Source organism: Onychostoma macrolepis, chromosome 14 (assembly GCF_012432095.1).
Source record: "Onychostoma macrolepis isolate SWU-2019 chromosome 14, ASM1243209v1, whole genome shotgun sequence".
Classification (NCBI taxonomy): domain Eukaryota; kingdom Metazoa; phylum Chordata; class Actinopteri; order Cypriniformes; family Cyprinidae; genus Onychostoma; species Onychostoma macrolepis.
The window spans coordinates 17,440,372-17,463,791 of record NC_081168.1 but is presented as its reverse complement, the minus strand read 5'-3'; positions in this window follow the sequence as shown (position 1 = coordinate 17,463,791).

The following is a 23,420-nucleotide window of genomic DNA, read 5'->3' as shown; positions in this document are numbered from 1 at the left end:
CTTTGTTTCAAAGGAAACGGGAGGCGATAGAGAGGCAGGTCTGGCCAATTTGACGTTACCGTTTTAGTTAGACAGCCTTTTGTAAAATCGACGTGATTCATTGTGGTGTGTGACCTCACTGAAACTACATTTCTTTTATATGTGTCAGTTCTGCGTTGGGTTATTGTTGTGTGATCGTATGAAGTCATAGAGATTGATTTCAAAGCCTTGTTATTCTTTGTTTTACAGTGCAATTCCCATAGTCCAGCCTTGCATTGTGGTGCACAAACTATTTCTTCTTTTATTGAAAAATGTTATATAACTGACACAACTTTTTCCTCTGCCAAAGCACCAAGTTTCTCAGTATTTTTCTACAGTACATACACCCAGAATCACTAAAAGACAAACTATAAAATAACAAACCACAGCAGACATGTTAAATTTGTTCACATAAAAACCAAAAAACGACTTAAACAGCCTAGCATCCGAAAGCAGAAAATAATTTAGCATATTATAAGAAGACAGTAATGTTTTTTGCAGAGGACATGATTTCCAGTTGCTTTTACTGTTCTACAGTACATAAAACCCAAAACCTTTTTTGCTCAGCTTGGTAAAGCAAAACTTCAAGGTCAAGTTTTATTATTCTAGATGAATAATTCAATCAAGAAGGGACACAAAACTGTCAACATGTCTTTGGAGAGACTTTGGCCTCCATTTTCTTATTAAAGTCCAGCTACGCAGGAAGAAAATCCTCTTCTGGGAATATCCCACTATAAAAATATTTCCTTCTCTTTCTCACATGACACAGGCCTTGCATTCAGGTGTGTTTTGTGTGAGTTAGGTGTGTTTTAACTTGGCCTTCTTCAAGCCAGCATTTGTGAACACAAAAGGAAGACCGCAGACATGCCCTCAACCAGGATGGCTGGACCAGACTTGCCCTTTGAGGTTTTGATATGTCATCACTTCCCATAAGGCTGTGCAAAAACATCACCCCACCCCCATCATTTCTTTAATGCTGCATTCCAGACAACTTGGAATTCTCCCACCTCTTACTTTAAAGCAACCACTGGAATGGTGCTCAAGGTCAGACATCTGGCATCATTTGATGTAATTTCCAAGATGACGGTCCAATTTAAAAGAACAATGAATACATAAATAAATTCTTATTTTTAACTTTCTATTCATCAAAGAATCCTGAAGATAATGCATCACAGTTTACACACACACACACACAAATAATAATTAAGCAGCATAAGTGTTTTCATCATTTTTTTCCTATTTGTTAGCTATTTTAGAGCACTCACAAGCATTTTGTTTCTCCATTGTTATGTCTGTGCCATAACTGGCATAACAAAACCAAATAGTCTCAGTGAGTCAATGGGGCCGTCTTGTTTTCTTTTGATTTGCCCATGATTTATGATTCACTGGAACCTTATTTAACTCAGAAATGTCTTGCTATCAGTATTTGAAAAATGTTTTTAGTATTTACAGTCTATAATTACATCTAAAATATCTGCAACATTTCAATAGAATAGAATATTGCACTACATTAATCACACAATAATCCTGGAGTGGCTTGAGTGATGGTGGTTTGTTATCAGCAGGCTCTGAAAGGGATTTGGCTTCAGGGGCAGTTCCATCTCTGTGAGGAATGTGGAATGACTAAATTACCAATAACCATATCAATCCAAAGCTATTCTGGAACAAAACTCTTAAGTCTCTAACTTCAAAAAAATACAAAAGTAACAAAAAAAACTTACATTTCACTATGCATTAGATTTAAAAAATACTTGAATATCGTTTTACCATTCAAGAGAATGTATCATATTAAAAAAAAAAAAAGACATTTCCAACTGACTGGAATGTTTTCTGGCACTGATGGAAAAAGTATTCCAGAGAGAATGTCATTCAGTGAAACCAAATCTTAAAGTACCTGCTATTTGCATTCACAACTGAATAAAGCCAAATACTTTCCTTCCCTTCGTCACTGTAATATTGTTACTGTGCTTTCAAGAAGACTGAAAAACGTTCAGCAAACAAGAGGTCTAGATTTGTGAACAACAGAATGTCCAAGAACCCTGTAAATGGTAGACAAATTATTCCCACTCCCTAACAGGTTTTTATTTATTATTATTACTGTTTCTTTTTGTGGTTTGAGTCAGAGCTGGTTGTTGTGGTAGGCTATATCTTAGTGTTTTGACTGGCAGTAACAGGGAAGTCTTGAGATTTAAAAGAGATAAAAACAGACCACAATCATTGGAGGAACATTCCTTACTATTTATCTTCAACACAACATAATCTGTTCCATTATACCTGACAAAGAGTTGCATGTCTTCTGCTATAATATAATCAGATCGAAAAAAACATTCTCTGTCTTGTCTTTGTTATGTTTAGCACATGGTATTTGCAGATTATTAATAATAACCTAATAACATTCACTGTCATATGTTCTTAAAAATAAGGTTCTAACTTTTTACAGACTGTTTCTTAATATATAGGCCTATTATATATATATTATATAACATTTATATAAATGTTTCTTGAGCAGAAAATCAGTAAATCAGAATATTTTCTGAAGGGCAAAGTAACACTGAAGAGGTTGTGCAATATTACTTTACTTTTTTCTATTTGTTGGCTATTTTTAGAGCATTTTATTTGCTCATGATTATGTTTGTGTCATAACAGAACAAAATTGTTTCAGTGAATCAAGGCGCAATCTTCCTTTCTTTACATTTGACCATGATTTTTGATTCACTGGAACCTTTTTCAACTCAACCTTATTCAATGTCTTGCTATCAGTATACAAAGAACATTTATTTTTGCATTAAGTATATTAACCCACAGACCTCAGCTTTGCAAGCTTCAGCTATAGTATTGTCCAAAAGATTCACTAGCTAGTATGTTTGTGATTCATTTACCAACTGCCAGAATAAAATGAATCACTGTTTTTGATGCACATTGAGTCTATGTCATGCAGTGATATTCATCTTGTGACTGGTCAAGTTGGTATCTGTCTGAGGGGTGTGTGAACACTCCTGCCTACCATTATGCCTCCCCTGTAATGAACAATTCCATGCTGCAGCCAATGTGATGCCCACCATGAAAGTCCAACACACGGTACAACCCACTGACAGACTTTTTCCCAGCATGCCTAAAATAACAACAGGATAAATAAATGAGACTATTGGTAGTCAAAGCAGCATGGGAAGTCCCGGTCATAGCCAAGCTATGTGGGTCTTATATGATGTTCAGCAGAAGTCTGTATCATTTCCAGGTCTCCTTGTAAGTTTTTTCTTTCCTTTTCTATCATGTCTAAGCACAGAATGAGATCACAGACCGAATAAAAACAGCCTGATTGAAGATCTGCTTAAAAACAGTCTTCTGTAGCTATTGTTTGAACTATCTTGCTTCGGCTTTGTTACATTTCCTGTCATCTTCCTTTGATTAGAACCACAGCTGAATCCTATTAGGCATGGAAAACTTTATTTTTTCCATTGGCCAACTGTCATATTTTATCTCTTTTTAGACAAAGAAGTGTCTGTTTCACGTCTAAGACCAAAGGAAGGAATAAAGTTCTTGTTAACACTTGCCATGTTGATGACATTTATGTCATAGACAAGAGCTCTTTGAGCAGATACCACAGTTTAATTTTATGCGAACCGTCAGGCAAATGTGGAGCTGCAAGCATTCTAATCTAGTGTTAGTTCCAGCCTCAAACAGGACCCCCAAAGCCTGTTTGCTGAATGTCTAATGCATACTGCGCACTAAACTGTAAACTTTCATCATTGAGCAACTACAAATCGTCACACAGTTTCTGCAGGGCACACAGATTTTTTTTCTTGGTATTTTTCTTGCTACTGATTTTGCCAAAAGATGCTTTCTATGAATACTGTACAAAATAGAGAATAAAACCCTGAAAATCAAGTCTTTTTTAAATCAGTAATTGGTCAGTGAAAAGAGAAGCTTAAACTTATTTCTATCATGACAACTCTTGAAGATTTTAGCATGGTGATGGATATGACAATGTTAATGTATTTGGTCTTGGCCTAATAGATCTGCTGAATTGCTGCTGCTGTTGGTTATTGCTGTTGTTGTATATTATTGCTGCTGCAAAGCAAGTACAGGAACTTGCTACTGCCAATAAATATGCCAATATGGTGCTGTGAGTATTTAAGACATACTGCTGCTGTTGTCGCCAATAGCCTTGTGGGCAGCACGCCAACATACAGTGCCGTTGTGCTCCGGGCATCACGAGTTCGAGTCCTGGCTCATGGTCCTTTCCCAATCCCGTCCCCATCTCTGTTTCCCACTTTGCTTCCTGTCATTACTCTACAATCCTATTGAAATAAAGGCAAAAACACCAAAAATAAATGGTGAAAAAAGACATACTGCTGCTGTACAAATAGCACATTAAAATAACCCGTAGCAGATTTATACAGGTGGAGCTGGGGAAGGTGGAGGGTTTCAGAGGAACTCTGAAAGCGCACTGCGAAATGCTCTAGTAAATGCTAACCAGACATTTAAATGTAAAGCAGTAAGCCCATTGTGCCAAGTATAGCTTAATGCTGTGAATATCATCAGTTTGCATTAACGACCCATCAGCCTGCGTCATCTAGAGTTTAATGTCAGAACTTGGCATATGTCTATTGTAGTATCTAGGATACTAAATATACTACTAAAGATATTTAACTAAACTAAATATATTTAACAAAATAAATACATTTTTAAATATAAACACATTTCTAAATACACTAAATATAATCAAAATGTATAAACTAAACTTTTTTTTTTTTTTTTAAAGTAAAAAAGGTTTAAAGTTAAAATAAGAAAGCATAAGATTATGGAAGCTTGTTTCTGCCACAAGATTTAAAAAAATGAAAATGACTTTTGCAAGATATGAAGTCAGAATTGTGGAGATGTGAACTCAGAAATTTGAAATATAAACAAAAATGTCAGTTGCAAGAAAAAAAACTGCAATTCTTTTTTATTCTGTGGCAGATGTAAACTCAGAGTTCAGAGAAACAAAATTGCAAGATGTAAATATAGATTTGCAAGATGTAAATTCTGAGTTTATATCTTCAGTTAAGTCACAATTACCTTTTTTATTTTTTTATCCCCATGGTGGAAACAACCTTACATAAGGGATAAAGCAAGAGTTAAAAAAATAAAAATAAAATAAAATAATTTCTTTCTAAGCATGAAGGATAAGTCACAATGTGTTAGTCAAAGGCCTGGCTGTGTGAGACTATTTCAGCCTTGGAGTGTCTTTCGGGGGGGAAAGCTCATGCTTAAATACAGGTGCATTGCAATAAAACTCCCTGCTATTGTTACTCAGGCCTTGTAGCTTCCTCTTTCCATATAAATTCTGCTATATAACATCGCCTGTTGCACAGATCAGAAGTCGCATCTGCAGGCCTGGGACTAAAGTAAGTGTTTTACAAGCCTCTGTACAGAGAACGATACACTAATTACAGGGAGCAAAATCGTATTCACAGGGGATGATGTCATCTTTGTTATGTCATCTCCGCTTAAAAGCTACTGCAGATGCTCTGACATCAAAATCCTTGCTGTCTCCATTCACTGTCTTCACAGAGAGCACCTCTGGCATGGGAACAGACTCTATGGCAAACAAGAGAAGGTTATAGGTGGAAAATGGGAGGAGGAAGGCCAGTTGTTGGCAAACCAATAGGAAGTGCCATGATTCTCTTTGACCTTGGGAGGAAATGACACAGTGGAAATTGCAGCGAGTTGTTGAAGCCAACAGAAACCTAAGCCTCTGCGCTGTGGACTCCTGCTGCGTGGGCCTGACCCGACACTCAATTCCATGGATATGATGTGTCCCGGAAAGAAAGGGTTGGTTAAATGCCTGTTTCAGAATATGGTGAGAATAGGAGAAGTCATTTCCTCCAGAGATTGGCTGCAGGTGCTGCATTGTGAAGTAAAACCCCTTCTAGCGGCACTCTTTCTCTTTAACAACTATATTACCATATGTAAATTAACAAAATGGTACTGGTTAAATAATGACGTCTGCTAAAAAGACGCTAGAGAAGAGACATTGATCAAAGCATAAAGGGACATATGGGTTGTATTACTACCCAAACTCAGTTTCCAACAAGTTCAATGTCCTTATATATCACTGCTTAGCCCAAACAGAGACGTCTCCTCTATTTTCGCTCCATCAAGCAGGCCACAACAGCTCATGCGTGTTGTAATTTCAGCCTTTCGCCAAGCCTTAATTGTTTGGTTAGGCAGTAAACATAAATTAGTTGCTCGCATCTTTTCAGTAGAGCGCTCTCCTCTGCAGACAGAAACATTTGCGTTGCTTAGTGAGAAAGCAACTCGTAACTAACCTTTGTGATTAAAATGCGGCAACGTCTGTGGTGGGAGAAAGCCATTTTTTACGAAAAAATGGTTGGGTCACAGACATCGACATGCTGAATGAAGCATGTACGTTATGTATACAGTTTGTGTTGGCTGTAACTTCTGCATATGGAACAAGTATGCACTCAAAATCCACAAGAGAAAGCTAGTGATGGACGATACCACAGCTTTTCTAAATACTAAGGCAAATATTGCGGATATCAATACCAATTCACAGGATAAAATGGGTATTATAGCCATTTATACACTATATTTAAAAGCTATCATTAACAATTAAGAAACTTTTAATTATACATATATTTTACATCAAGTGTGTGATTTTCTTTCAACAGATACCAAAATTTAACAAATTTAACCAAATCAAATAAAATAAAATAAACTAAACTGAACTAAAATAAAATAATTTTCTATCCAGACAGGATAAGTTACAATGTCCTTTTAGTCTGAGTATGCAATATTGCAAGATTATTTATATACTATATTTAAAAGCTATCATCAACAATTAAGAAACTTTTAATTCTGTATGTTTTACATAAAGTGTGCAATTTTTCAACAAATTAAAATAAAGAGCTAAAAATAATAAAATAAAATACACCTCTATCTTTCTATGCAGCAGGATAAGTTACAATGTGCTTTTATAGTCAAAAGTCTGGCTATAGTCTATTTCAGCCTTGGAATGTCTTTTGAGGAAAAAAGGTCATACTCAAAAATGCATGGCAGTAAAACTCACTGCAGTTGTTGTTTAGGTCTTGCACATTTTTCCTCCCATATCAATTTTGCAGATACTATAGGCAAATTTAGCTTCATGCTATTTGGTGAAGTGAAAAACGTCACATGATGTTATGATAAGCAGAGGGAGAAAGACTTCCAATTGTAAAACAATTATTTGCTAACACAGAAAATAATGCTGTGTTAGCAAATAACACTCAAATGACACTCATTTTTTCGCACCAATAATCATAAAGTACTGATAATCTTTAATCATATGTGTGATTAACTAGACTATAGGCAATGATTTATATGTATTAAGGCATTCCTTGCCTTCTGTTTAAAAGTAGCCCATAAACATTTCAATGTACCCCCACCCACAGGAGAAGGTGTGACACTTCGCTTGTCAAATAAGATATTAAATCACTCTTAAGTGAGGACCTGACGATAATAACTTTAAGGACTTTTTTTCAGCAGGATGCTTGTTTTTTCAAGTCCCCTCTTCCTGGATGTCTGTCTATGTTCTTGGATTAGCTGAGCGTTTGCCGGGTCCAAATAAAACACAGCTGACGTCAGTCGCTGGAGTCCTGCCCTTCGAACGCAAACCCAATCTGAAGCATGATCTCTGAGCGAGATCCTGTCCAGACAATGCCCCATTTCCCTTTACACCAATGCAAACAGGTCTGGCCATGGAGCACTCACAGTAAAAACAGGCTGACAAAGAGCTGGGGCTGAATGGGGGCAGAGGAGCCAAAGTCTGGGATTAGTTAGCAGAGGGTTGACGGGGTCCCTGCAGCACGGACGTGAACTTCAAAGGCCTGACCTCTCAGAGCACAGGCGTACAGAGTGATGGGAGTGATAGATGCTGTAATCTGAGCTTTTTTTTTGTCCCGATGGACTGCATCGGTCATCCTGTGTGAATTTACAGGATGGCATTTTGTACCGATGTTAATGAAAGAGACTTTGGATGGATAGGCCATAAAATAAGTTGTTTTAAAAACATAGTATTTAAACTTAATATATATATTTTTTATTTTACATTTTATTTTATCTGAGGTTTGCCATTTTTCAACCCTAAATTCAATTTTAATTCCTCATAGGTGTTATTTTCTAGCAGTAAACATTAACATGACATGACATTTATAAAATAAAATAAAATACTGCTGGTGTAATCTATTTCCCATTCATTTAAACAAGTGAATCATATTTGTTTCATCATTTTTTAACCCTAAATAGTTTTAATTCTTGATTTATATGAAATATTTCTAGCAGTAAACATTATATATATATATATATATATATATATATATATATATATATTAATATTAAATTAAGATATCTCAAGATAAAATGAAATGAAATGAAATAAAAATGGGACATTTTGTAACAACATATCAAAATGTTTGAGAAGGTCCTGACCTTTGAGGTAGAACTGGCCAAAATCAACATTTAAAGGAATGGGAAACAGTTAATCAGATTAACATCATAAAATAAACATGAGATTTGTGCCTTTAAAAACAGGATATCAAAATTGATTTATTACAAACTAGAAAATAGCTTTTAGACACAACTTTCAGCCCCATTTCCATTTTCTCTTTTAGTAGACTTAGCTGTTTTTTTGCAACCTTGGGAAACCCTAAGAGCAGAACACAGGGTTTCACGCTGTGGATTTCACACTTGGCTGTAAGTAGACAACAGGTATTGAGTGGAGCTCCACAATCTTGTTGGATGGCATTATGCATCGCTCCTAGCGTCCTGATGGGCCAGTGGAGCTCTCTGGATTCGGTTTTCCTCGCTGACAGCGCTTAATCCACTTTGGCTGGTGATGGCAGCGCCAGGACGGGGCTTCACAATGCCTCGCTCTGTTCCCCATTGCATGTCCCGTGGAGAGCTGCAGATGCGCCGGGGCAGGAGGGAGCGCTATGGCCGACTTACTAGAGGTTGGTTACAAATCTTCCCTTTCAGCGTCTTCATCAGCTCTGCAACCCCTCTGAGATCTGCCTCTCCGACACATCAGTCCCTCAGCTTCTGTAAGAACAGCTGCCAGCAGCTCACAGACAGTTAAACGCATGGGTCGTTAGGGACGTCAGCACAGATTAAGGAATTAAACTGTGACTCTGATTAGGAACAGATATCACCACAGAGATGCCTGACGTCTGTTAGCAGACTGTCTTTATCATCTTTAATGTGCTCTCTGCTTGTTTTGTTTTATTTGATATTATTTGCCCCCTTACCACCAAAGGTCTTAAAACAATGAACTCTGAGTTATTACAGTTGATCACGTTCCAGAGAAGCCAAAATCTTGTTTCGCTTCAGCGTTCCAAAAGCTTGCCATTTGAGACAAACTACTTAATATCATTATCTTCAAAGAAGCCACAGGAAAAGAAATCAGATTCATGCAGATGAACTTTGAGATTTGCTAAATGCATGGCACCCCTTTGAGGGAACTGTGAACTGTGAGGCTTCAAAGAGGACGGATAACAAGAGCTGTTTACTTTCATGCAAAAGCTGCAATGCGGTGTATGTCACACAGCCTGACACAACCAGCCCCATTCATCATGAAGAATGTCAGCAGACGTCAGCACATTAGGTTACCATGGGAATTTGTTTTTGTTGTTTTTGAAAACCACATCCTTGCCCTATTTTTTTAAACCTTATTTATTTACTTATTAGCACATTCCCAGTCTTATTGTGAAAAATTCATTTGTGTATATTAATCTAAAATCAAATTAATTAATTAAATAAAACATTGTGAATTATTAATTTGTGCACATTAGTTTAAAAATTAAATATATTAAATATTGTGAATGGTTAATTTGAGCACAAATGAAATCAAACAGATTTAAATGGAATTGAAAAAATGTATTATTGTGAATGACAATTAATGTACATTAAAGTTAACAAAATACAAAAAAAAAATAATGTCACTGATTAATTTGTGCACATTAATTTAAAATTTAAAGGATTTAAAAAAAAATTTAATAAATTTAATATTGTGATTAATTATCTTTAGCAAAGTAATCCAAAATTGAGTTAAAGAAAATATTGTGAATGATAATTTGTGCTTATTGATCTAAAATTTGTTAATTATTGTGAATGATTAATTCATCTGTGCACAGTAAACATAAAAATATTGTGAATGATTAATTGTGCACATTAATCTTTAAATAAATACATTAATAACTAAAAATAATATTTGTGACCGTTAAAATGAAAAAATAAAAACATAAAACATAAAATAATGTGACTGATTCATTTGTGCATATTAATGTAAAATCAGATACGTATTGTGTTTGATTAATTCATCTCTGCAGAGTAATTTATAAATAAATAAACAAAATATGGGAATGATTAATTGTGCGCATGAATCTTTAAATACATACACTAATAACTAAAAATAAGCTTTTTGTGACCGTTAAAATGAAAAAATAAATACATAAAATAATGTGACTGATTCACTTGTGCATATTAATGTAAAATCAGATAAGTATTGTGTTTGATTCATTTCTGCTTGTTAAACTGAAATTATATACAATAAATAAAATACTGTGAATAATTCATCTGTGCACAGTAATTTATAAATAAATAAACAAAATATGTGAATGATTAATTGTGCACATGAATCTTTAAAAATACATACATTAATAATTAAAAATAAAGTTTTTGTGACCGTTAAAATAAAAAAATAAAAACATAAAATAATGTGACTGATTCATTTGTGCATATTAAAGTAAAATTAGATAAGCATTGTGTTTGATTCATTTCTGCTTGGTAATCTAAAATTAAATACAATAAATAAAATACTGTGAATAATTCATCTGTGCACATTAACTTATAAATAAATAAACAAAATATTGTTATGATTTAAGATTAATTGTGCACATGAATCTTTAATTAAATATATTAATAACTGAAAAATAAACTTTTTTGTGTGTCTGTTAAAGTTAAAAAATTTAATATTGTGACTCATTCATTTGTGCCTATTAATTTATAAATCTATAGAAATCCATTCAGAGCCCACTTTTCTTAATCCGATCAATTACAGATGGTTAAAAACCAAGTCTTGTCTCCCATGTATGGGTATGTGTATCACACATGGCTGCAGAGAGCACACGATAAAGATGAAGATCAGGTTCAAACTAAACACAACCGTAATCTAGACATATGCATTGATGCAGAAGTCTACACTGATGCGACTAGACATGAAAACATAGAAACTTAAATACAAAGGCAAACGAGGGTAATTAATGACACTCATCTGGACAGAACAATGAAATCAAATAAGTGACTATGGTGACAAATGACTAACTCAAGCAGACAGAAAACAAACTCAAAACCCAACATAAGTGTGACAATGTGCTGTTGAGTATCCTCAGAAATATATCACATTACAGAAGTAAACACGACCAAATTCCCTTTCTTTCTACATCTGTGCTTAATTTAATAATTTATGTAAGTATATGTGTCTCTTACTCGGTTTTCTAAGAGCCAAAGCCATGTGCTGTGTGAGGCAGGGCACTTTCTCTCTCAGTGTGCTGAACTCAGGCATGTTGTTTCAATACGACTGAAAGCCTCAGTAAGCGAAAGGAAATCCCCCCTCGGTGACTCAGAGCTGCCACTATGAGTGTGTGTGTGTGTGTGTGTGTCCAGGCCTCATTTCACCAGAACACTGACCTTTCAAACACACACACTTGTGGACACATACATAAAGTAACAGAAGTTCCCAAAAATAAATAACCCAACTAGTTCTTTACGGATCAATGCACAGTGTTTATGGTTAGACAGCAAAGATTGTATAAATAGAGTCCAAAAAAGGCCACTGAAATGCCCATATTTAGTGACAGGACGTCACATGTGGAGTGAATTTGAATGGCATTCAACAGCTTCTTTAGAAAAATATTTTAAAACTTATGTTTATGTAGTCAAGGATTGCTAAGGAACGACACTTATATGATATGAGTTTCCAAAGAACACATTCAAATTCATGAAATTCAAGGCTTAGCTTCCTCCTCAGTCATGTTACTAGTTGAGTAAGTTGTTTTGCAGACTTGCTTCTGCGGCATTGTGAGTGGCAGCTCTACCATAAAACCGTCAATGTGCCAGATACCAGACATGCAGCCAATCAAGTGCAAGAAGCAGGCGAAAAATATTCAGTGCAAGAAAACAATATCATTATTGTTTTCAAAATCAAAGCACTGGACAGTAATATTCTGTGTGGAGCACAAATCCAAGCCTCTCTCTGCTTTGCTAAAGTTTTTGCCAGAGTTTCTAACCATAGTAAAGCCTAATTAGAAGCTACACAGATGTTAAATACCAGTTTTGGTTATGAGAAAGTTTCTTCTAGAAAGCATGAACTCAGAAAAGCAATACTCAAAAAGAAGAGAGAGCGAAAGAGCATGAAAACAAAATCGACTGTAATTAAGATCAGATTTCCTATTTCTCTTTGGCGGTGTGACTGATTATAATGAGAAGTAATTTACCAAACTGTGCTTGCTAAGTTGACTATAGCTAATTCTTAAGAATTTGAACAAACTTGCAACCCTGAGGCGTTTCATGCATCCTGCATCTCTGATGTGTATTAATGTCCGTATTAACTGGAAACAGAATTCATACTAACTCTGTATAATGTGAAATATTATTAAATTTAAAAAAATTAATAAAATATAATTTGAAATGTATTAAAGGGATAGTTCACCCGAAAATTAATCAATTCTGTCATTAACATTCCAAACTGTAAGACCTTCGTTCATCTTCGGAACACAAATTAAGATATTTTTGATGAAATCTGAGAGCTTTCTGACCCTGCATAGAAAGCAATGCAACTACGTTAAAAATAGTAAAATAGTCCATGTGACATCAGTGGTTCAACCATAATTTTATGAAGCTACAAGACTAAAATAAGTTTTTGCTGAGCTTTCAAGAGAGTACCACGATGGATGCAATTTTCATTTTTGTTTATCCCTTTAAGATGACCATGCTAACAGCAGTTTCTATTCAGTTAACGATCCAATCTGTTTATAGGTACATTCTGTGATTTATCCAAACAACCAGTTTATAATCTGGTCAATTATTAAAGGAAATATTCAATGTAGTAATCATCACTCATTTCATTAAGAATTATTTGACTTTCATAAAAACATAAATCAAGAGAACATCAGCTCTTAATGTTTATTTGCATCATTTAGTTTCCTACTGTATTACATTCATCATATAAATTAACTTTATAATATATAAACTGAAACAACAAGCCAATATTAACTGCAAAAAAAACAAAAAACAAAACAAAATGGTGCTACAGTATATAGCACTAAAAGTGGCTCTTTGGCTCGTAATCATAGGGGAACCACTTTTGGTGCTGTATAGCACCAAATTTTGGAGCTTCAGTGGTTCTTCTGCAGTTCTTTGGTATGACTGAGGGGCTATATAGCACCGCTACCATATACAGAACCTGTTAAGCTCCTGTATGGTTCTTCAGCGGTTCTTCAGTGGTTCTTCAGCGGTTCTTTGGCATGACTGAGGGGCTATATAGCACCGCTACCATATACAGAACCTGTTAAGCTCCTGTATGGTTCTTCAGCGGTTCTTCAGCGGTTCTTTGGCATGACTGAGGGGCTATATAGCACCGCTACCATATACAGAACCTGTTAAGCTCCTGTATGGTTCTTCAGTGGTTCTTCAGCGGTTCTTTGGCATGACTGAGGGGCTATATAGCACCGCTACCATATACAGAACCTGTTAAGCTCCTGTATGGTTCTTCAGCGGTTCTTCAGTGGTTCTTTGGGGTGATTAAGGGGCTATATAGCACCACTGCCGTACAAAGAACCTGTTAAGCCCTTTAAAGGTTCTTTACGAGCCAAAGAACCACTGTTGGTGCTGTTTAGCACCATTTTTGTTGAAGAAATACAATGCAATATGGCACCTCTTATGGTTCTGCATCGCACCATTTGACAAAGTAAAAGTGGTTCTTGGCTCGTAATCATAGGGGAACCACTTTTGGTGCTATATAGCACCATTTTTTTAGAGTGATGTTAATGTTTCTCTATTAAAACAACTAAAAAAATTAGGTCACAGAGGTTGCGTGCATTTTTTCAGCAACCACAGTCGCAAACAATATAGAGAGCATGTGTATAGAAGTAAAGCACGGGGCAGAAAATGTATCCATTTAAGAGAAAAGCTCTGCTTGGGAGATTTAAACTCTTGATATCTGGCAACCCCAAACATGAAAGCTTATGAAGGCTTAACAATGCAAGATAATGCAAATGTCAAATGAAAATGAAACATTTTCAGGATAAATAACCAGCAGGCAACTATTGCAAACAACTATGCTTAAATCGCGATCATGAGTACAATGCGATTCTCCCTTTTTAGCCCTACTCACAAATTTGCGAACAGATTTTTGGTTGCACAACAAGATCCTAAAGATGCTGAGCAAACTTATTCTGAATGGTGTTTGTAAACATATGAAGAGAATGAATCAGCATCATGGAGCATGTGCAGCACAGAATGGGATATCTCTCTAGACAGGCAGAAATAAACATCGCAATGGCTGCCAGGTGCCATCAGGATAGTCTCATTAAACCACAGTAACAGCAACCCTACAGTCATATGTGCCTCTCACATTGCATTACTGATTCAAGTTCCAGAGGCTTGTTTCTGTCCCTGAACTCTTGTATGAACACTGCAACATCTAAAAACACCTTCCTAGCCTTAGGTGACAGCTTGTAATGAAACCTAAGTGTTGATGTAAGGTGTCAGAACAACATATGGTCACTTGCTCTCCCCAGAGGGATGTTATTCACAGGTGGATGGAGGAACGAATGCCCAGGGTTTCAGTTTTCTGACCCACATACAAATGCGTGCTGACAAACACACTCTGTGGAACTCGTCTGGAAGCAAACCAAGCTTGTTAAGAGTACGCAGAAGTCATGAGCTTATTTTTACCTCTCTTTAATTTGTGGTTGGAAAGAAAAGGGCAATGGAAGGAAATAGAAAGAGAAGAGTGATTGAATGAATTAGTGAACTAGAGAATGGAAGAAAGTCAAGATCATTCAAGTCTCTTATGCTCAACAAGGCTGCATTTATTTGATGAAAAATACAGTAAAAACAGAGAAATATTATGATAGTTTTTTCAGGTCTGAATAGAAGGATGAACACAAAGTTCAAAAGAACTGCGGTGTACATTACAAGCTGCATCTGTAGGCAGTTTACTAACAAATGTTTAATTAGAAATTGCACTTAGATGCCTTATTTTCACCACATTTTAAAGCAGAATTTGCCTTGCAGATGAAGTGAGAGAAATGTAAAAAAAGATAATATACTGTAGATATAAAATGATAAAAAGAAGCTATTTTCCCCAAAATATATGTATTGTATATTAGCACAGACTCTGCATTAGCATATCAGTATTCAGAGCATCTCCCATGCGTTTCTTGTGCAGAAAACTATTTGTAGTTACTGTAGAATGTTAGGAGGCTGCTGTCTATGTAGGCTCACTAGGTTTTGGAACAGAGCCTTATTCTGAGTGCATAAGGAGAAGGAATGCTTTGTTTTACTGCTTCAAAAGGTTATGTTTTGATAACCCTCTGCATGAAAATATTTATGCACTCAGTGGACCACGGAAGAGGAAAAAAACCCTTTAATAAAGGATCACGGCCATCATTCGCTGGTATGTTTTCCTGTTAACATTACTGTGCAAGCTCTGGTGAGCATTAAGACACGTAGGATCTTACGAGTCTTTTTTTTTTTTCCAGGGATCAGTTAGACTACACTGATCGCTGTATGATTTTAATTCACAAAAAAGACTCATCTTATAAAAGTCATTTGTTCAAGAACTGGTTGGACCATGTTGCTCACACTACATGGTTTTGATTCACTAAAAAGAATTGCCTCAGAGTCATTAGTTCAGCAAATGGTTGAACCATAATTGTCACGCTGAATATTTTTGATTTAAAATTAACCATCATATATGAGTAATTTGTTCAGGAATCAGTTAGACTGATCGCGCTGTATGGAGTCTTTTGCACAGGAATCGATTAATATATATAATTTTGATTCACTAAAAAGAATAAGTGTCATAAACAGAACTGACCTAATAAGTGTCATTTGTTTGAGAATCAAGGCTACACTGGACAAGCAGTATGTTTAGTGCTAATACTGTAATGTTTAGCATTTTCTGTGTTTCCAACCCTATAGAACATCTGGGAACTGCAAAGCAACTTTATTCAGGATAAAACACAAGCATCTGAGAGGAAAACAAATGAAACCCCTCTCAACACAAGCAGGCACTTTAATGGGAAACTGGCCTGACTGCTTCAAAAATAAGAATTGATCCCAGACTCTGAGATTTTCCCCTAATCTACAAGGCCCAGTCATATGACCTACTTCTAAGGGTATTTCAAACCCACATCCTCCACTTAAACAATACATGTCATCATTGACAAACTCAGTCCAGTTCTTAGCCCAGACAACTCAAAGCACAGGCCCAACGGAAGCCCATCTCAAAATGACTGGAGAGGCGAGTTGTCTGGGATGGAACGTGGCAAATAGCGTTTCACCAACTACAGGAAATCAAATCTGTGAGCCACTTTGACAGGAAATTAAACAGAACAACATGGTTTAAGACAAAAGCCCAACCAAGCACAGGATTCCTCAATGCCAGACCCAAATGATCTGAAACCCAATAGGATGTTCATGCAATCACTCTCAAACACTCTCCAGGGGCCTGCCTCATCTGGAGATGAACGTCAAGATCAACTCCCATATGCGAAAATATCTGGAGCTTAAAGAACATGTGCTTGGAGAAACGTGCAGCACTAACATCCATATCCGTCTCTGGTGACATCTTCCTCCCTCCAAAAATATTGCTTTAGTAATCTCACAATAGGCCAGACCAACATATTGAAACCATGAAGCACACACTCGATCTGTATTTCATCCAAATGTCTCATTCTATTAGCGAACGGGTTATCAAATCAAGCCCAGACACGTGGTTCTGTGCTCCAACCTGTCATTTCCAGTGCTATTAATAAAGCCGCTGCAGAAAAGAAAACCACATCTGGATCATCTCACAACTGGCCTCTGCTTGTGAGAGGCGTGTCTCCTTTGACCAAACCTCAATCGAAGATCCAGATTCAACACAAAACGAAACTTCAAGACTGTATATGGCAAACGCATCAGACCCGGTGGACTAACCATGCCAACCACATATTTATGTAATGAAACCACTTTTTTCAAATCACATACATTTTTACCCTTTCAAGTCTGAAGTAACAAATAATAACTGTCAGGAAAAATCAATTCGGAACAGTTTATTGTACCTTTAGAATTGTATGTGTGTGTGTCTGAATATCATATTTGATACATCATGCTTTGGTGGCTCATATAGTATGGTATAATGAGTTGGAGCTCATACACAAGGAGGAGAAAAACATCTGTATTTTATTCAGAGGAACAATTAAGCAAAAATATGCAATTTGGTATAGCTGTTATTTTTATGGCCAAAAGGAAGATTGAATTTTGGTAGCCTGTTATGTAAATCAGTCTTCATGGCAGTATAGCAGACTGCTTAAATAAAATGCACAAAAATATCAGTTGTTACTATGAATATCCCAATTATATGTATTGTAAGATGACATTTAAATCATTAGTTATGATAAATGCTCTGTAGTTTTTAATGTAGGTTCCAAAACAATGCAATGCAAGACGATGATTTTTTTAAATTATGTATGGATAATCAAGCAAACCTAAATTTCTTCAGTCCAGCAAGTATTTATCTTAAAATATCGATAATATAAAAGTTATTCTTACTTTATAAAAATCAGTAAAGATTTTACAGCAAAAATACATCTCTGTGATGTTTTTAGAATGATACTAAAAGGAATAAATCAATCACATCGCAAAAAGCATGTAGCATATTGTCAACAACAGGTTTTTCAGCTACGTTTTGATCATGTTTCTAACTAAGCCTTAAAAGAATTGGCGTATCTAACTTGATGCAGTAAGATTAATCTCAATGTTTATTGCTCACTATGCTAAAGGCAGTCTGATGGATGCAGTTGTTTGTTTCATTATGCCTTTTATGCTCTTCAATCCATTTGAGCTCAAAAGACATGTCCAACCTTGTTCCAGTTCTATGTTACAATGTGTCCTGCCTTCAAACCAGCCATGCACCCTCTTGTCTAATAACCCAAAATAAACCTCAGTCTTCATCAACAATAATAGAGGGATGTGGTGTGGTTTTGGCACTACCCAGCCTGCAGGGAGCAATGGAGGATGTGCATCTCGGCAGCATCCTTCCACACCCTCTGGCTCCTTTCAACGCCCAATCAGCCACAGCAACAAAGAACCCGGCCAGCATACAAATGCTCTTTACGTGAAGGTTGGGAACCTATGGATTTTACAGTAAGTTCTTGAGGGATTCCTATAGGTTTATTCTGCTTTTGTTGCCTTTGCACACGTCATACACACACTAAAAGACACAGTGAGTTTTGGACGACAGGCTGCATGTATGTCAGTTTCAGGCAAAGCGAAGCGGGACTGCTTTCTCAAGAGTGTTACTTTTCACCAAACCCTCCAAAATCAACATTCCACCACAAGCTAAAAGAAAGAAAGAGAGCAAGCTGTTGGAACTTTGTGCAAGCGTGGATTTCACAGACCTGGCCTCGTCTCAAGGCTCAAAGACTGAAGCCATTTGTCTATGTAGACATGGTCAACTACCTGTAATCAGTCAGATGATGGTCCGGTGAACAGAGGTGAAACATAGTGATTAATTGGGTCTTTCCAACATCCAGCTTAGGCACAAACAGAGTGAACAGCCAAGAACTGTGTCATAGCTGCAATCTAGAAGTTAGATTACTTTGACACTCATGTGGGCGATGCATGTTCAATGCATCATGCTTGCAACATTTCCTGATACTGTTCACTGCGATTGACTGTATTTCCTGTCTTATGTCTCACTGTCCCTGTTATAAATATTGTATATTATAAAGCATAAAATAAATTAATAGCCAGATGTTTTAAAGACATTGGTCACACTTTATATTAGGTGGCCTTAACTACCATGTACTTACATCAAAAAATAAGTACAATGTATTTATTGTGTTCATATTGTATTGCAAAACACTTTCACTGCTATTGAGGTGGGATAGGGGTAAGGTTAGGGACAGGTTTGGTGGTATGTGGACAGTAGGTTTAAGGGTGGGTTAAGGTGTAAGGGATGGGTCAACAGTGTAATTATGAATGTAATTACATAAATTAATTACAGATGTAATTACATACATTAATTACATGAAAAATTTAAGTACAATGTAAAAACATGTATGTACACAATAAGTGCATTGTATCAAATGATTAATTTAAATGTAAGTACATAGTAGTTAAGGCCACCTAATATAATGTGGGACCAAGACATTTCTTAGGCTCTATTTTATAAAAATACAGTAAAACAGCATAATTGCGAAATAGTATTACATTTTAATACAAAGTTAGTAAACTTTCTATTTTAAAAATGTCTATTATTTCTGTGATTGCAAAGGCAATTTTACAAAAGCCAGTCTTTAGTGTCACATGATCCTTCAGAAATTATTCTAAAATGCTGATTTGGTGCTCAAGAAACATTTTTTATTATTATCAATGTTGAAAACAGTTGTGCTGTATAATATTTTCATGGTCACCATTACAGAATTCTTTTTTGTATTCTTTTATAAAAGTAATAACAGCATTTATTTGAAACAAAAAGACAAAAATCTTTTGTACCATTATAGACCTTACTGACCCAAAACAATAGTTATATTTATTTTCACCAAACAGCTTGTTTTTTGGTGAATACAGTATGCAGGTCTCGCAAAAATACCCCAAACTTTAGCACAAAAAAACAAAAAACATGGAAATATTGTCCAGGCAGCAAGAAAATAAAGTTCAATGCATCTGCTTTTAATGAGTCTCAGGAGTGCAGCACAGACAATACCAATACTATCAGCGTCTGGGCATCTCAGATTTCTCCATTTCTGATATGTATGATAAAACGGGGACCCCTGCTATCTCTCAGCTGGCCTCTGAGCTGTACTGCTATGAAGTGAGTTCAGAATTTAAGACTGCTTTTGTAGGTGATGTCATGGTGGAAATGTCCAGACATCTGTCAGCCTCACAATTTAATGTGGAATCTTTCTGTGCTTTCACTAAAGATAAAACAACACAAGGACATCACACACTTGGAAAAACTACAAGATGGGAAACCATCATTATTTTCCAGTAGAAAATACATAAGGTACAAGGCATTTAAATATGGGGAAATTTCTGAGTTTTCTTTATGTAATCGTCCCAGTACTTGAGGAAATTGCTCAAGCATCAGAGCATTAAACTGGAATCCTAATTCTGACCATGACTTCAAAGTGTTTTCATATACTGCACGTCTCTCGAAAGGTTTCCAGGTGAAGATCATCAAATAATTTCAAGCTTCATTTCTTCAGTGGGGAAAATAGAAAGTGAAAGAATTCTGTTTTGCCTAAAATGTGCACTCGAAATCACCCGAAGCAGTGTCACAGGTCAGCGCTGAAGATGCTGCCGGAACTGAGGCTTTACACAAATATGTGTCAATTCCATTAGAAGAGGCCTTCCAGCAGCCCATAATGGCAGTGAGGGACCTCAACCGTGCAGTATAACATGACAAATAGGTTTAACTGTAAAGAGAATTCCCTAAATGGGAAACAACCGGAGGTGGCTAATCCTACACAGAGGAGCCATTAGTGAACTATACCAGGTTCTTTCCTATCGTAATGGACCAGCCTGGAATATAAACATTCTTCATTCTTTACATGGCCATAGACACTCAGAGTTAGAGACGATCTCTGACACATCGTTTATCAAAGCTCTCTATGAGGTGTTTAATTACAAATGAATCCAGTGAACAGAAGACAAGCAGGCTTTCGGTTTCTGACAACATCCTGAGTGAGTCTAAAGTCTCTCCTGCTATGGGGAGATTTTACTGTGGCAGTTTTCACTTCTACTCTGGACTTTTATAACTTATGAGGCTTGGCTGTGCTTTAGATCAGCAGCACTAGACACTTTATATGCATATAGTTAGTCTGTAGCACATTTGCAGAAAGAGGCAACACAAGGCGTTTTACAGCTCTAAACAGGTCTTTCGTGAAGATTAAATAAAGTAACAAATCATCAGGATTTAAAATCATGATCTGTGCTGCTCCTCTGTAGTGGTATTACAGATGTGCTACTTCCTTGTGAATAAAATTATGACCATGAGTCATTTTTTCTGTTTACTCATTACTAATGCATGGGTAGTTGACTTGAAATACTTTTGGGATGCTGATGTGCGATGCTATATTTCTAAAACTACTTTAAACATTTAAAAAAGAATTGTGTTATTATGTCACTTTTATGGTCTCTCTAGAATTTAGAATCTATGTAATATTTGTACTTAAATGTTTTTTAAATATATCGTCACACAACAGGACTAAATGAAATAAAAAACGGTCAAAAAAAGACAGAATAAATAAATCAACAACAACAGCAATAATACATTTCAGAACATAGACTCTGTTTCAGGTGCAGCACCAATAAATAAAAAATCAAGTTGATTAAAGCAAAAACTCACACAAGTCATGGAAACACTGTGCTACTTACAGAGTCAAAGACATGGAAAACATTAATTGAACAGTGTATCTTGCCTGTCACCCAGTATTTATTTTACTGTATGCTGACCTATCATACTGTATATAAATGCGAATCAAATTCAGTTTCAAAATGTTTTCTTTCCACCAACTTTTTTTGAAAGGTCAAAAGATACTTTTAATCTATCTTCCTCTAAAGATACTTAACAATCAGCACATAAAGTGTTTTGGCCCTGCTGGTGTATGCAGACATGCCTATTATGAAGAAAAATGAACGCGTCATACATGGAAGCTATGGCTTCCTTTTCTTAATAGAGCCACAGTTTAAGATGATTATCTGCGAAGCAAGGAGACAAAACACATCTGGTTACTGTTCCAGAAGATGAACACAAAAAAGTCTAGATTTCCATATCCACATCATTTACTGCGAGTACTACAACTATGCCAATGTCAACAGTGCAGAGAAACACTGAGGTCTGCCAATTACTGTTAAAGCTCACTTTATATTTATACCCAGACTCCCTCAGCACAATTGCTGTAGACTGTGAGAGGCATTACACTAAGACCCACTTTGTCACCTTTGTAAAATATAATTATCAGGTGTGCTGTAATGTGTACCTGTGTTTGCACTACAATGCAGGCTGTGCTGTTTAGTTAGGACACAAGAACTATGACATCACGCTAAAACACAGTGGGATATTGTGTAATTTGTAAAATACAGGGCAGTAAATGTTTAGCCAGACGGTACAGACTCACAGTTCTGAATCGTCCATTGACTAAGTCAATTTATTCTTGGCTTTGCTTGTCTTTAGTAGGTAGGAGCACATTAAGGCCTGTGGAAAGTATATTCATCTTAGCATGAATGACTAAACAAACACTGTACATAAGGCCATTTTAAAGCCTCTAGTTTACATGCATTCAACTGAGTTTTAAAAAATCATCAGCTTTTAATGAATAATAATTACAACTCAACATGTTAAAAACATGTTGCTGTCAAGTAAGACGGATCTTTTACTAACAGTCTGTTGACCGCACAATGTCAAACATTAAGACAAACATTTTATCCATGATAGACTGCCATCTACTGGACAGCATCTAACATTGAATAAATTTTACAGAAAAAGTTTACCCCAAAATTAAAATGCTTCAATGACTCACTGTCACTGTTTTTTCTTCGGTGGAACAGAAAAGGGAGAATGTTTGAAGACTATTCTGGTCACTCGTGTCAATAATGACTGGGTACCGAGAGGCTGGCAAGCTTTAAAAAGGCACAAAAACAACAATTCACAAAATACTAGCACCACACTACTCTGATTATTGGCAAAAAATTATTAAATTAACAGTATGCTGTTTTGAATTCAGCACATGTTCATGAATGAATAATTCACCGGTTTTGTAACTTGGATTAACCGATTCAATGAAAACATCCGACTCAAAAGACACGTATCTTTGACTTTTCAGTGAACAACTACTTAAACTTGGGTCCTCACACAAAAGCCTTTAAACGATTACAGAGTTTTCAATCATTTGACAACCCTAGTCTCCATTCACTTTTATAGTGAAATGAGTGTCCAAAAAAGAAAGCCATATAGATATATTTATTTATCATATAAACCTGATAAATGATGGTTTAATAATTGGGGGGAAAAAAAACTTTTAAAATGTATAAAAAGCTTGTTCCTTTATTTTAAGTAAACATTTGAAATGTTCTTTTCAGAATATAAAGGA